The sequence below is a fragment of the Coturnix japonica genome, chromosome 2, assembly GCF_001577835.2.
Source record: "Coturnix japonica isolate 7356 chromosome 2, Coturnix japonica 2.1, whole genome shotgun sequence".
NCBI classification, from domain to species: domain Eukaryota; kingdom Metazoa; phylum Chordata; class Aves; order Galliformes; family Phasianidae; genus Coturnix; species Coturnix japonica.
Window position 1 is genome coordinate 5,149,750 of NC_029517.1, and position 13,931 is coordinate 5,163,680.

A 13,931-nucleotide genomic window follows, 5' to 3' on the forward strand; every position below is an offset into this window, starting at 1 on the left:
CTATTTTCCCCCAGCCAGAGATGGAGAAGCAACAGAACAGCTGCAACAGAGAGGAGATGGATACATTTTTTCTCCCCCCTTTTGGTCCAGTTCCCTATGATAGTGTAAGTAATCTCTGCTCTCATCATTAAGAATGCTTGCAATGACTGCAGAACAGAAACCTGCTTTTCTCCATCAAATCCCCCTCCTCTGTCTTGCGCTAACATCTATTTTAAGCTTTTATTTCCTGGCCAGAGTTTTCATCTTTTGTGTTTTTTAATTGAACCTCTCTGTACTACACACAAGCCTTCCACGTAATGAAGTAAACAGCACCACAATGCATTCCTCAACACTAGCTGAACCGCTAAATAGCTGCTTGTAGTTGGAGGCTGGAGCAGCTGGGTGTTGGATTACAAACGAAAAACAAATGCCAAGGCATGGCCATAGTATGTGCAATACATTGATGACCTACAGCACCAAGCTCTCCACGCTTAAATAACTCCTCTGAAAGCAGGCTGCCCCATTCAGAATGTTTTACAGCTAAGAGAAGGGAGCTTGGTTTGTGCTTGCAAGGCACATTTTAGAAATGCACGGGAAAGTTGTTGCATGATTTTTGCACGAGCAGAACTTAACACTGGAGTGGCAGGGGGGGAAATTCATGCTGCCAGGGCAGAATTTCACGCTTATGAACCGCTTCCAAAGGGTCCCTCCCACTTCAGCCAGTCTCCATGCAGGCAAGGCAAGGATTTCCAAGGCCACTTGAACCCCCACCCCCAACCCTCTTTTTCCAAGCCTACAAGACAGCAGTGCTTTTCTGGGTATGCAGAGTACGCAACCGAGAGCTGCAATCAAACAGTACACGCAGCCCTTTCAGCATTGTATCAGCATAACACAATCTGGAGCACACCTAGTAGAACCAGCTATGTAGTTCCCCGGGTGCTTTCAGGTTTCAGACAAAGTATGCAGGGTCCCTGACCTTGCATGCTGTGGAAAGAAATGGGTGTTTTCTCTCAACCTATAACTGGAGCTAAGTTAAAGCAGCTAAGAAGTAAAATCTGCCCCAAACCTGTATTTTTTTTTCCATAAAGTAACAACTGCACAATGGCTATAAACCACTCTAAAATCATACAAGGAAAGCTTTCTCCACAGTTATGTGATGCCCGAACACATCGAACACAGCAAAGTCAACTCACAAAGCAGGGAGGACAACTGCAGGTAAAAATGTGAAAGTGCTTCCAAGCCAATCTACTCAATGGACCTAGAGCAACTCACTCATTTTGTAATGACAGTTGGAGAAGTTGGTAGCACCACTTCCAAAAAGGAAGAAAAATCTGGATGAATTTTATAATGCAGGCTTACAGAATAGAAGCAAGTTCGGTTCAGCTACAACTTCAGATCAGAGAGCATTCTAAAACATGACCCTGTAAGGACAACAGCAGCTTTTTCATGCAGGGATTTTAAACCAAGTCACACCAGCAGCACACTAGGAAAGGTTTCCCACAGGATGTGGAAGGGATGGGGCAGCAGCCATCTCCCAAGCCAGTTTCTGAGGTGGGCAGGAGCCACTCTCCTCCTGGAGCAAGGTCAATGGAAGCGGACATAGGTGGACAGTGGAAGTCTTTCCTGTAGAGTAAAAATAGCCTCGTTTTATAAACCTGTCATTCACCCTCAAGATTAAGATGTCGCAAGAGAATGTGGCAACCCAGAACTAGTCCTTCCCATACAGAACCTCCTCTTTTCAAAGAAGCAAAACGTCAGGTAACATCAGGTCAGCCTCAAATGGGATTTCTCTTTCCCTGCTCTGACTGCGAGCCACTTACCCGGCTTACCTCAAAGGACACGCAGCACAGATCAGCTGAGGTGAGGCCTGACAGGACAAAGGCTACACCATTCCCTTCCCAGGCAGCAGCTCTGAGCACACACACCCTGACCTTTGCGTTCTGCAAAAAGATGATTTTTTGACTTGAAAAGGAAGGAGGGAGGTTGCAGGGTGCTTGGGAAGGAAAGTAGCTGTTGCTGAGTTTTGAAGCAACATCTCCATTGCAGAGACCTTCCCCGCACCTGGTTTTCGTCTTTTCTTGGCCGACTCGAAGGCAGGATTTCCAAAGTTTGCACTTCCAATGACAAATGAGGGAATTAGCTCATCAAACATTTTCAGGGTCAGCTTAAGTCCAACTTACAGCCCTGGCTAGAAGCCATCAGAGCTCATGATGGTAGTGAGCCCCATGTCTTTATGGCTGCAGATGGAAATAGTAAAAATAATTTAGATAGCGACTTCTCATGCTAAGATACCAGCCTGAGACATCTAAACACCTTTAAAGATAACTCCTCCCCATGCTTTTCTGAGCCAGGGATTCCCATGTGGTGCTTGAGGATCCTACAGCTAGTGTAGATTTCCCACTATATGTCTGAGCACAGATACGAATTTACCCATGGAAACATCAAAGGGGGCATCAATGTCCTGGAACTTTTTTCTCCATTACAGAATACTAACACCTAAATTCCTCCCAGCTTTGGCCCCGTTGCATCAAATCTATCCCCCGCTGAGCTTGTACATTAAAATCTGCAAGAAATTCTATGCAAATGGATCCCCAGGTGCTCAGAAAAGGGCTATCCATGCCACCAGCCTTCCTGCTTCTCCATAAACCCAACGGTTGGCTTGCTTGTCCAACCAAAACGCCACATGCTTTTAACAGGAATTTAACAGTTGAGCAAACAAACTTGCAGGAGGCGCAGCTATCAAAAGCAGTAAGTTGCATGATGATACCAAGATCCAGAGGCAGAAGAGGTGCAGAAACAAAAAAGCAAGGGAAGTGGTGAAAGGAAACATCAACAGCCTGCCTCATCTCTCTTCCTGCAAACCTTTCAACTACTCCACTCCTTCCTCTGCAAATCACACTGATGTTTGGAATTCCTAATGGCCCCCTTCCTGTCTCCCCCTGGGAACCCACAAAGAAGGCAATTAAGCAAAACAAAAACAAAACAAGAAGGCTATTTATTTATTTATTATTTAAGGACTTTTGTATGCTACTAAACTGCAATTTCATTGTGAACATTCACTTGCTGCCACTCGGCCAGCTTTGGCAACAGAAAGGAACTGCTCTTTTCCCCTTTCAGATTCCTATCTGATAGAGAAATGCAAAACAGTCAGGCAAACATCTATTTCCAGGCTATGCCTTTTGCTTTTCTTGAAGAATCATTTAAAAAGAAAACCAAAAAACATCACTTTTGTGACACTTTGAGCCCACAAGGCCTTGGTAAATATTTTTTTTTAACATGAAACTTGCAAGAAAAGATAATACTTGAGACTTTTGTAGGGCTTTGTAAACATAACACAGAAGTTCAAGTGGAAAAGACAGAGTGATTATTTCCCTCATTTTCCAATGATAGAACAGAAGAGAGGAAAAGAGATGCCTTAACATTTCATTAAGAGGAGATTTCCTTGGGAGACCTCCCTGAGAAGCTCCCATTAACTCACTCCTCCAACTTCTCTGAAGCGACATCAACAACAATAATTTAATTTGCAGCCTGGATAAAAGGCACTTCCAAAGACACGAAGGTAAGAGAGAACGTTGGTAGGGCACTGCCAGCTTAATTCAGTGCAGTTACCTTCTGCCTGCTTGTGGTTTAACTCCTGATAGCTCATCCTCCCCAAAACAGCAAACTGCTGTGGATAACCGTGTGTCAGATGCTACAGAGGCAGAGCAGGGAGCAATTAGTGTCAGTGTCTGTATGTGTGAGCAGGTCCTGCAGCACCTGTAAACTGCAGATAAAATGCATGGGATCACAGCAAGCAAAGCCCAATCAAGGTGGATGGGGGAGCTGCTCCAGGGATGCAGATGCTCTGGCCCCATAGGGTTGGTAAAGCTCCTTTTCGGGGCTCTTTGAACATTAGGAGGAGAAGAAGAAATATGCACAAAGAATTGCAAGCATCTGCCTCCAAACAGCCATTCAGGAGTAAGATAAATAAAAAGCCTTCAGCACACATAGTCTTAGGGAATCCTGACTAACAGCAAGCGATTTGTCACTCAGACTCTGAGAGACTCAGAGAGGGTCTTCCCTTCATCAGGACAGGGATGGAGGTGCTCCCCTGTTTGAGAAGTTCCTCCATTCCCAGTTGGGTTCCTCCAGCCATGAGGAGCAACAAGTGTGAATCCATAGTGGGAAGGACAAAGGAGCAGAGTTCATTGTACAAGCAGAGCGACAGATATAACCACCACCGCACAACTCAGCTCTTGCAATGGAGAAGCTGTGAGAGCATCCCTACCCACAGCACCCATCACCTCCTCTAACAGGCAGGAGGACAGGTCCATTGTCAAAGGTGCAACAGTTGTTACAGCTGTCATCTGTGCTGGACTGACTTCAGGCTATCCTACACTGCAAAATGGAAATAAACACCTGCAGAGATATGTAATCAGTAAAGGAGCCTGGATCTCCCAGTTCTGCTTCTGCTGACAAGCTCAGCAGCGCTGCCCATAAAAACAGCCTGACACATTCCCAACATACACATGCACACACACAAAAAAAAACAACACCAGGCTCACCTGCTTTTGTTCTGACAAGTGAGAAAATGTTTACTGAATTCAGAACAGAAAATTTCTTCCAAAGACAGAGGAAAGTGGAGAGAACACATCCAAAGAGAAGCAGTAAGACATAAAAACAGACAAGCTGCATGAGAAATGTTAAAAGAAAAAAAGGTTAATTAAATTAAAAATAAACACAACCTGAACCATCCATCTATCACTTGTTAGTGGCTGCATTTCCCATTAGGAAAAACCTGCTGCAAAACCCCAATAAATAGCACTCAAACTGGATGTGTGGAGGAGGTTACCAATACGAAGTAGAGCCCCACATTGTGTAGGAGGTGCCTGATGCTATAGAAGACCTATAAGCTCCACCCAGAACCACCCTACTTGCAGGTATTTTTCTGGCAGAAAATAGGGATGATGACTGGGAATCTCTCATTGGCTCAGGGACATCAACTATGTTCCTTCATGGAAACCATGCCCTTCATTGAAAGGCCCAAATGGACCAAAGCTGCTCATAATCACCCATCCTTCAAGCAGCATGTTAACCCACTGTGATAAGAAGTTGCTAGCAACTGGGCTGCAACCCCCAAAAACCACAAAACCAAACAAGATCTGTTTGAAGAAAGAATGCAAGGACAAGCTTGATGTGTTGCTGTGTCCATCTGACAGGTGTCACTAGCCACCAATGCGCATTCTCACACTTGAAACCCTGAAAGCAAATAAACACAGACCACATACATTGGTCTCTGTTTGCAGTTGCCAATATCTAAAGCCACGTCGGTGGGTTTTAGCAGGAGGGAGGAGAGCAGGACAACAAACTCATCGTTTTTAACACTGACAATAACCTTCTGCTCAGACCTGTACGTCCAATGCAGCAGTGGGATGGGAAGGAGTGGCAGTATTTCATGCTCCCAGACCCATGGTCTCCATCTATAATCAGCTCTCCAGTACCACCACACACTTCAGAAGACCCAAGGAGATTTATAGGAGGCTGCTCCTGGATTATAAGTCCCCAAGGAAATTTTCCTCCCAACACCCACATGTCAGAGGTAGATTTATACCCAACATATAATAGACTCTATTCCTTAGAGACAACTCCTTGTCTTCAACTCCACTACCATTGCTGAAACTGGAGGTTCCATTTGTTTCAACAGTTGTAAAGTTTATAAATACCGAAAGCAGCACTCAATTTAGGCTGGAGACAGTTAAACCAGCTCAGACCAATAGGACACCAAGTGGTAAAGGACAGTAATGAGATGATGACATGTTCATAACCTAAAGCTTTCATTAAAAACATGCAGCCTGAGAAAGCTCTCCTGTTCTGAGCAGAAATATTCGCTTCTCCTAAATACTGGAAGAGCAAATTTTTGTATGAACCAGCAATGCCTGGGGAGAGCTCCTGCAGAATAGCACACAGATCTGCTCCACAAAGTGGGGAAACACCAGGCAGGGGGGCTGTAAATGAGGCGATACACAAAATATTTCAGCCACCACTCAACACTATGGGATGCATCCACGTGGCAAGAAGCTGCTAACGGTGGTATGACTGTGAATTTGGGAGTCCTCCGAAGCCAGTGTGGGAAAAAGAAGGATTCCTGAAAAGGAGATGCTGATGCCACACACCCCTGTGCAACATTTCTCTACTTATAGGCTCAACGCAGTCACTTCTCTAAGTGATGGTATTTTTACCTTTAAAAAACTAGATGGTCTTTAATGTCCCTTCCCACCCAAACCATTCCATGATTCTATAAAACACTGAGAGAAGCCATGGCATGCAATCTAACCCACTGCAAAAACAGGAGCTTGCCACAGAACCTGAGCTGGAACTGAGGCTACCTATATGGAGAATTATTAAAACAATAATAAGTGTAGGCATTTACTTCTCAAATGCTTTTCCTGTCCTAACATGCAATGGGAACATTGAGATGATCTAGAGGGAACAACTCCCTGCTTTAGGCCATCAGACCATGGACTTCAGCTTGCCCAAGCACCAGCAAGTGGTGGTGCTCCCACAGAGCACATCTCTGCTGCGATCCTATCTGTGCAGGCAGAAAACAGCACATCCATACCCCACTGGTGTAGTACTGTGGGATCACCATCTTCACGATGTCCAACAGTGAAACTGGCACTGTAGAAAAGCAATTCATTACAGGGATGATCCAACAGTGCTGGTTCTGCTTCTACAAGTTTCTAAGCCCATGTGAATATATCAAGAACAGCCACTTCCACAGCATCACGTACCCAAATAAAGGTTTTGTTCTCTGCCTCCCCCCAGCAGCACAACCAGAAGCAGCACCGATCCCTCCAGAACAGCCACTCCTGAGGTCTTTTCAATGGAAGAGAAAGAGGTGGCTGAATCAACTCTTTACAAGGGTATATAAAGTCAGGACAAGGGGAAATGGTTTTAAGTTGAAGGAGGGAAAAATTTAGGTTGGATGTCACGGGGAAGTTCTTCACAAAGAGTGGAGAGGTACTGGCACAGGCTGCCCAGAGAGGCTGTGGATGCTCCATCCCTGGAGGTGTTCAAGGCCAGGTTGGATGGGGCCCTGAGCAGCCTGGGCTGGTATTAAATGGGGAGGTTAGCGGCCCTGCATGCAGCAGGGGGGTGGGAGCTTTGTGATCCTTGAGATTCCTTCCAACCCAAGGCATTCTATGATTCTATGAATGCCCCAGCTCTAAAAAACCATGGCCATGAATGGGAGCGTTCCCCACAAAGAGCCTCACAAATGGGAGACACCAGCAACCAATCCCATCTTCAGACCCTTCTCCTCTGCAGGATCCACAGATGTGAAGAAAGGAAAGCTCTGACAGAAATTCACATACAGTCATACATTTAAGAAAGCTAAGCACCAAGATTGATTAGAGTGTTCCGCTGCTTTAATAAAAAGCCTAATGATGTCCAAATTACAGCGGAGCTCAATTGTGTAACCAAGGAGCCAAGATTTCATCCCTGATAAGGACATGGATTTCTGTCTCGCAGGAGAAGCCTGCAGTTCACTAACAAAGATGACCTTTTATATTATACCCTTCAAGGCCACAATTAGCCAGAGAAATACTGTACTAACTTGGCAACATGAGTTTTTGTACACTGTGCTAATTTTTAGCAGAATCTTGCCAAGACCATTTCCTAACAAGGGGGAAAAAAAAAAAAACAACCTACAAATACAAAACCCACTGCTCTCCAGACCCAAATTACTTTCCACAACTCAATGCAGTTTTAATTAAGATGATTCAATTACAGCAAAAAAAAATGATTAAGATGATATCCCGCAGCAAACCACTAAAGCTATAACACCTTAATCCAGAAGAAACTGGCATACGCGTATCCACAATAAAGTATTCATGAAAAGCTCAAGTTTTACACATGAACCAATTTTACATCACTCAAACAATACCTTGGGAGATATTTGTCAAGAGGAAAAAAACCAGTGACATCCATCAACAGAGCACAGTTTTTCTTAGACTACACAGAAAGAAATCCACACAGAAAAATTGAAAAGGCTACAATTACTTTGACAATGTTTCTACAGCTCAAAGGAATTTGGGGGTTGAAATAAATGGTTTCCTTCTCCTTCCCAGGGCTCCCAAAATCAATTTTATATATAATTATTTTTTTTTTTCCCCTTTCCTTCCCTTTTTTTTTTTTTTTTTATCCTTTAACAGAAGTCAGATCAGAAATACATGTGAAACCAGGTCGCTGCGATAATCACGTACATGGTACATTTCCACTCTTGCCTATTAACTATGAGGTTTAAATGAATGAGGAAAATCTCAGATCCATATTTCACCAGTGGAAATTATTAATATAAACATAGCGCCGTTCAGCTTTAAACCTTGCAGTCCTACTGGGCCTCTTCTCCTTCAGACTAAGGGTAAGAGGCAGAGAATGCAGGTCTCACGAGGCCGCTGTGCGGAGGGTTGTACCCATTGAGTGGGCAATACTAGTGGATGGATGGTTGGACTAGATTATCTTAGAGGTCTTTTCTAACCTTAATGGTACTGCTCTGTTGTAGGAGATGTGGGAAGCAGTCCACTACACTTCACCTATGGGACTTCTTGGGGGGCTGGTCACTTATTCACACTAGCTGCTAGCTCTCAGAATGGACAGCAATGGGGGAATAACATTAAAAACCCCTCAAAAATAAAGGGGAAAGAACAAAAGCAATCAGCGTGAGATACCAAAATGGCTAGACTAGGAAGGCACTAAGGGCCCAGTAGAGTTACACAGGGGCTTGAGATCTCAGAACACAAAAAAAGCTCAAGTGTTCTTTAAGGACAAGTGCATTAGCGACACTTGGAGACTTTTTTTTCTTTAAAGATAACTCTGGCTGCCCAGTTAAGTGCTGGCTTCCTCCCAGTAGTAATTAGCCAGAGCCAGTCCAGGTGAGAGGTTAACTTTGTATTTTTCTTTAATAGACGGAGAGAAGTCTAAATGGAGAAAGATAAAATTCCACCATAATCCTCCACCGCGGCTGCTATGAAATAACTCTTTTGTTTAATTATTATGAGCTGGATGGGCAAACACTGGATCCCGATGGACAGCGAACAGCTGTTACTATAACAGAAAGACATTCATCTTCCCTTCTCAGGACCCTGAAACTCGACCAACAATGCCTGTAAAACGACTCTCGCCTCCCTCCCAGTTTTCAACTGCCTTTCAGATCCAGGCCTATTTTTAGCTGGCTTTATCTCATCTCACTGCTCTTCAAAGTTTTGCACGTTGGCTCTTTCGAAATCATTTCCGTGCACAAAAAGGGCCGGGCAATAACCAGCCTGGTTCTCCTACAGGTTTCTTCTTTCATCAGCATTCACGTTGGAGGAGCCTACACGTGGTAAGATGTAGACTACAGCCAGATGGAAAGATGTATTGGCATCCAGCTTACCCACCAGGGTAGGAGTGGTCTCAGCTCCAGGGTTTACGGTTACCTTTGAAGGCCTTCTTGTGGCTGTTATTTACAGAATAAATAATCAATCCATACAGGATTGCGTGGGAAAGGCAGCTCTACTGCCAGTCAAAAAAGGTTTTTCATGTATGCTTTCAGCAGCACGACCTACCTCCATCTCATTAGACAACAGCAGAAGCTACCTATGGAAAATTATCTACAGCCATTAAAATTATCTATAAAGGAATTCCCCAGCTATTTCAGGTACAATACAAATGTTAAAAGGCCCCAGGGGAAGGGACACATGGGGATAAACTCCCTGCTGATGCTAGCAGGCACTGTGCCAGGCAGCCAACAGAAACATTGGTAAAAGCATTTATTTCTGTTCTAATACTTTTTTGACATCTATTACCTCCCCACGAAGGCAAATGGATCTTTGTGCCACCTGTTTTGGCCCGGAGGGGAACTGAGCTACACGGCAACAGCAAGTCCGTCCATCAGACCTGTGTCTTAATACATTGCTTTTCCTATCATAGGATCACAATCTAAGATCACGAAGTCCAACCATCAACCCAACCCACCATGCCCACTAACCATGTCCCTCAGTCCCACATCTGCATGGTCCCTGAACATCTCCAGAGACAATAACTCCATCACCTCCCTGAGCAGCATTTGCCAGTGCATCAGCACTCTTTATGAGAATGTATTTTTCCTAATATCCAACCCAAACTTCCCCGATCACAAATTAAGGCCATCACCTCTCATTCTATCACTGTTACCAGAGAGAAGAAAGCAACTCCCACCTTGCCACAATCTCCTCTCAGGAAAGAGCAATGAGGTTTCCCCCGAGCCTCTTCTTTTCCAGACTGAACAACCCCAGCTCCCCCAGCTGCTCCCATCACACTTGTGCTCCAGACCCTTCACAGCTCCATTGCCCTTCTCTGGACACGGAGCAGGGCCTCAACATCTCCTTTTAGCAAGAGGCCCAACACAGAACATCACACTTGATATGCAGCCTCACCGTTGCTGGTACAGAGCAACAATCACCTCCTGCTCCTCCTGGTTGCATTCTCTCCGATACAAGCCAGGATGCTGTTGGCCTTCTTGGCCACCTGGGCACACTGCTGGCTTATGTTCACCCAGCAACCCCCAATCCATCTTCACCCAAAGGCACATGTGGCAGTCCAGACAGAGATGCCCCAGTACCACCACACCCCACAGAGCTCCCTCCCCAGCTATCAGTTGCACCATCTGCTCTCCTCCTCTTCGCTAAGCTGCACATAGAAATTCCACACCAGGGCATTCCTTAGAGCCTCCATCTCCGCGTTGATGCCTGTTGTCACTGCCTCGAGCTCACCTTATCAGCTCTCCCAACACTGGTACCAGTCTCCTCACAACTTCACTGAAGGGATGCTCAGTTTTCTGCCTCAATATCAATTTTGTAAAGCTTGGATGCACTGGGTTTTTAAAAAAAAAAAAGAGAGAGAGAAAGTATCAATGGCAAATAGAGCCACTGGAGAGCAGCACAGTTTGCCGGGCTCAGCAGAACTGCAGAGAGCACGAGCCCATAGGAGTGACCCGCAAATTGCAAAACACCAGCAGAGCACAAACAGGGCTCAAAAAGCCTGAAATGTCCTCATTTTATGCACCACTTTTTAAAAAGGAGATGGAGCTCAACTGAACGTCTCCTATCTTCTGACCTATGTTCACCTTCCCAGGAATTTAAACTCATCTGCAGAGGTAAATGAGGTGCACGCATGCTATTCCTAAAAGCCAAACTGAAAAGTTTCGCACATTATACAACACATTTTAAATAGATAATGCTAGAGGGAGGAAGGGTGAGCGGCCCAGATTGACCATTTGATAAATCAGGAACAACTGGAGCTAACTTTATCCCTCTCATCCACTCAAGAGGCTTATAATCTCACACCTTGGAGCAATAAATTAGGAGTAAGCATTGCATTAGCACTGCAGGCTCCGCATAGAAAAGCTCAAAAGCAGGTTATATGATGAGAAAAGCTTTAAATTTAAAAGAAGAAAAGTCAAGACAGTTACAAGTCCTTGGATGCTACTGTGCAGTGGCAGCTATGTGCATTTGTTACAATGAGAGATTTTGCTGCTGTGGTGGTAGATAATTCAGCACAGCCCTGGGATGTCGGATTGCTCTGACAAGTGCCACGGACACACTCTTCTCTCCCAATTTTCTTACTTTCTCTACAAGACAACAGCAATACGTTCTGCTTGCAGCTTTACGGGAGAAGGATTCATTCACTGCCTGTGTTGCTGTGAGCCCCTTCTTCTTCCATTATAACACAAGGGAAGGAATCAGACGTGAGGAGCAGAGTTCAAAATATAAGCCTTGATTTGATCAAGCATCCATTTAGACGGGAGATTAACATAGCTCAGACTGCAAAGTACTGCATCTCTTCATGAAGTCACTTTGTTATTTTTAAATAAAGAGGACCACATATATGAATGTGGTGGTACAAGGTCCCTGTCTCGTGGGGTATCTAAACAACAAATGCACGACTATTTGGTACACTCTGGATGTGTCATAAACTGAGATACAGCAACACGACACACACATCCACAGGTTTAATTTCTAGCAGCTCCTGCACCAACAGTTTAATTCCCTCTGCCCCATTCCTGCAGGTGCTTAAGGCCAGGTTGGATGGGGCCCTGGGCAGCCTGACCTGGTGGGGAGGGGCAGCTCTGCCCATAGCAGGGGGTTGGAACTGGATGGGCTTTGAAGTTCCTTCCAACCCAAACCATCCTATGATCCTATGACTCTATCTGCTCCCTTAACCCCATCAGTGAGCCAAAATCAAGGCTTTGGGTCAAGCCACTGCAGCCCCATCCAAGAAACCCCCCACTCAAAGACTCTTCGCCTCCCAGCAGAAATCTGACCTGCCTGAAACATCACCAGGCTGGGAATTATTCATGAGAGCAGACAGCTCACCCTTTCATGGAATCATAGCATGGCTGGGTTGGAAGGGACCTTGAAGATCACCCAGCTCCAACCCTCTGCCATGAGCACAGTTGCCCTGTCAGATCAGACTGCCCAGCAACCTCTCCCTGTGCTTCTGCCTCCCCCCCAACTCAGTGTTTTGGGAGCAAGGACCCACTCTCCACATGAGCATCACTTCCTGAAAGAGGAGCTGTATTTCTCCAGAGCACCTAGACATCAGGAACATGTATTTTTCCTTAAGTACCACGATGGATGGATGCCATACACAGTAACATAATCAGAGCAGCAAGACTCAAATACTGGCAAAATAAGAGGCACTTGTGTGCTGGAAGGAAGTATATTATTATTTTACAGCGTACACTGACAATTGGTGCTCTTAACTTTTAGTTTGAATTGAAACTGTGCTGTACTGAAGGAGGATGATGACAAGAGAGAGAAGAACATGAAATTGGTTAAAAAAAAAAACAAAAAAAAACCAAAAAAACCAACACATATTCAAATCTAAGCATAAAACGTGCTGAGTCTGCAGAATGTGGGCAGTGCTTCATCTTTAATTTACTTCTCTGCCCCTTTGACTTCAGCGGCTCCAAAAAGACTTACAAGGAAGATTTAGGAAAGCCGGGAAGAAAGTGATTTTTTGTTTAATATACCTTAAAGGAACAAATGACTAATGAGAACCAGAAGTATTTCAGAGTGAAGGAATAACGAAGATACTAGACATCAGCTGATCCTCAGTGGTTAATGGAGGGGAAAGGCAAGGGGAAGGAAGAGCATGCATTGGTGCAGGCTGCGGCCACCAGCACCTCTCTTAAACACATCCAATTGCACTGATGTGAAAATCTCCACATGAAGGAACAAGCGAAAAAGAGCTTAAGTGGGAGTAGGGCGCAGAATGCCAAGTGCTGCACTGAATAATTCAAGTCCAGGCAGCACCATTGGCCAGGCAAGGAAATCACACCCCCCTGCTAGCTTTAAAATCAAAGGCCAAGGAGGGATAAAAGGGAAAAACACCACCTCTTTAAAGCAGAGATTTTGTACTGTGGTTCCCACTTCCCAATATACTTTGGGACAGCGGGTGCTGCAGGAGCCTTTATAGTGCGCTGTCTTCCTCCTGACATCATTCCTCACCCCAAAAGCAAAGGAAAGTCCACCCAAAGCAGATCTGAAGCTGTAAAGCTTTTACATGTAAAACACACTTCAGACACTGAAGTCAAAGCCCCAAAAAGGCCTTCATTTGAGTCTTGGTTACACCTAAACTCAATGGGTTGTCACCTCCCGGCTTCCATCCCTCCCAAATCACAGCGCATTACTCCAGCCCATGGGGATGGGTTCCCTCCCAGCAGGGTGCTGCTCCCTGTAGAAGTATTTCCAGCAAACTGCCCTGCCTCATAAATTCATACAATCATTATGGTTGGAAACAACCTCTAAGATCACCTAGTCCAACTGCCCACCCACCACCAATACCATCCATTAAGCCACATCCCTCAGTGCCACATCTCCATGCTTCTTGAATGCCTCTAAGAGACAGTGACTCTACCACCTCCCTGGGCAGCCCCTGCCAGTGCGTCACCA

General features: G+C 45.1%; 1 protein-coding gene and 1 long non-coding RNA gene across 2 annotated transcripts in view; both read right to left on the reverse strand.

Moving 5' to 3' along the window:
- The window catches only part of ACVR2B (activin A receptor type 2B), an 85,401-nt gene that overhangs the window by 65,905 nt on the left and 5,565 nt on the right, over positions 1–13,931 (reverse strand). The window lies entirely within an intron of this gene.
- Positions 756–2,295, reverse strand: LOC107308863. Its single transcript, XR_001552951.2, has 3 exons — positions 2,041–2,295; positions 1,809–1,919; positions 756–1,602 (listed from the first exon to the last, which is right to left on the reverse strand). It is a non-coding gene; the product is annotated as an uncharacterized LOC107308863 (long non-coding RNA).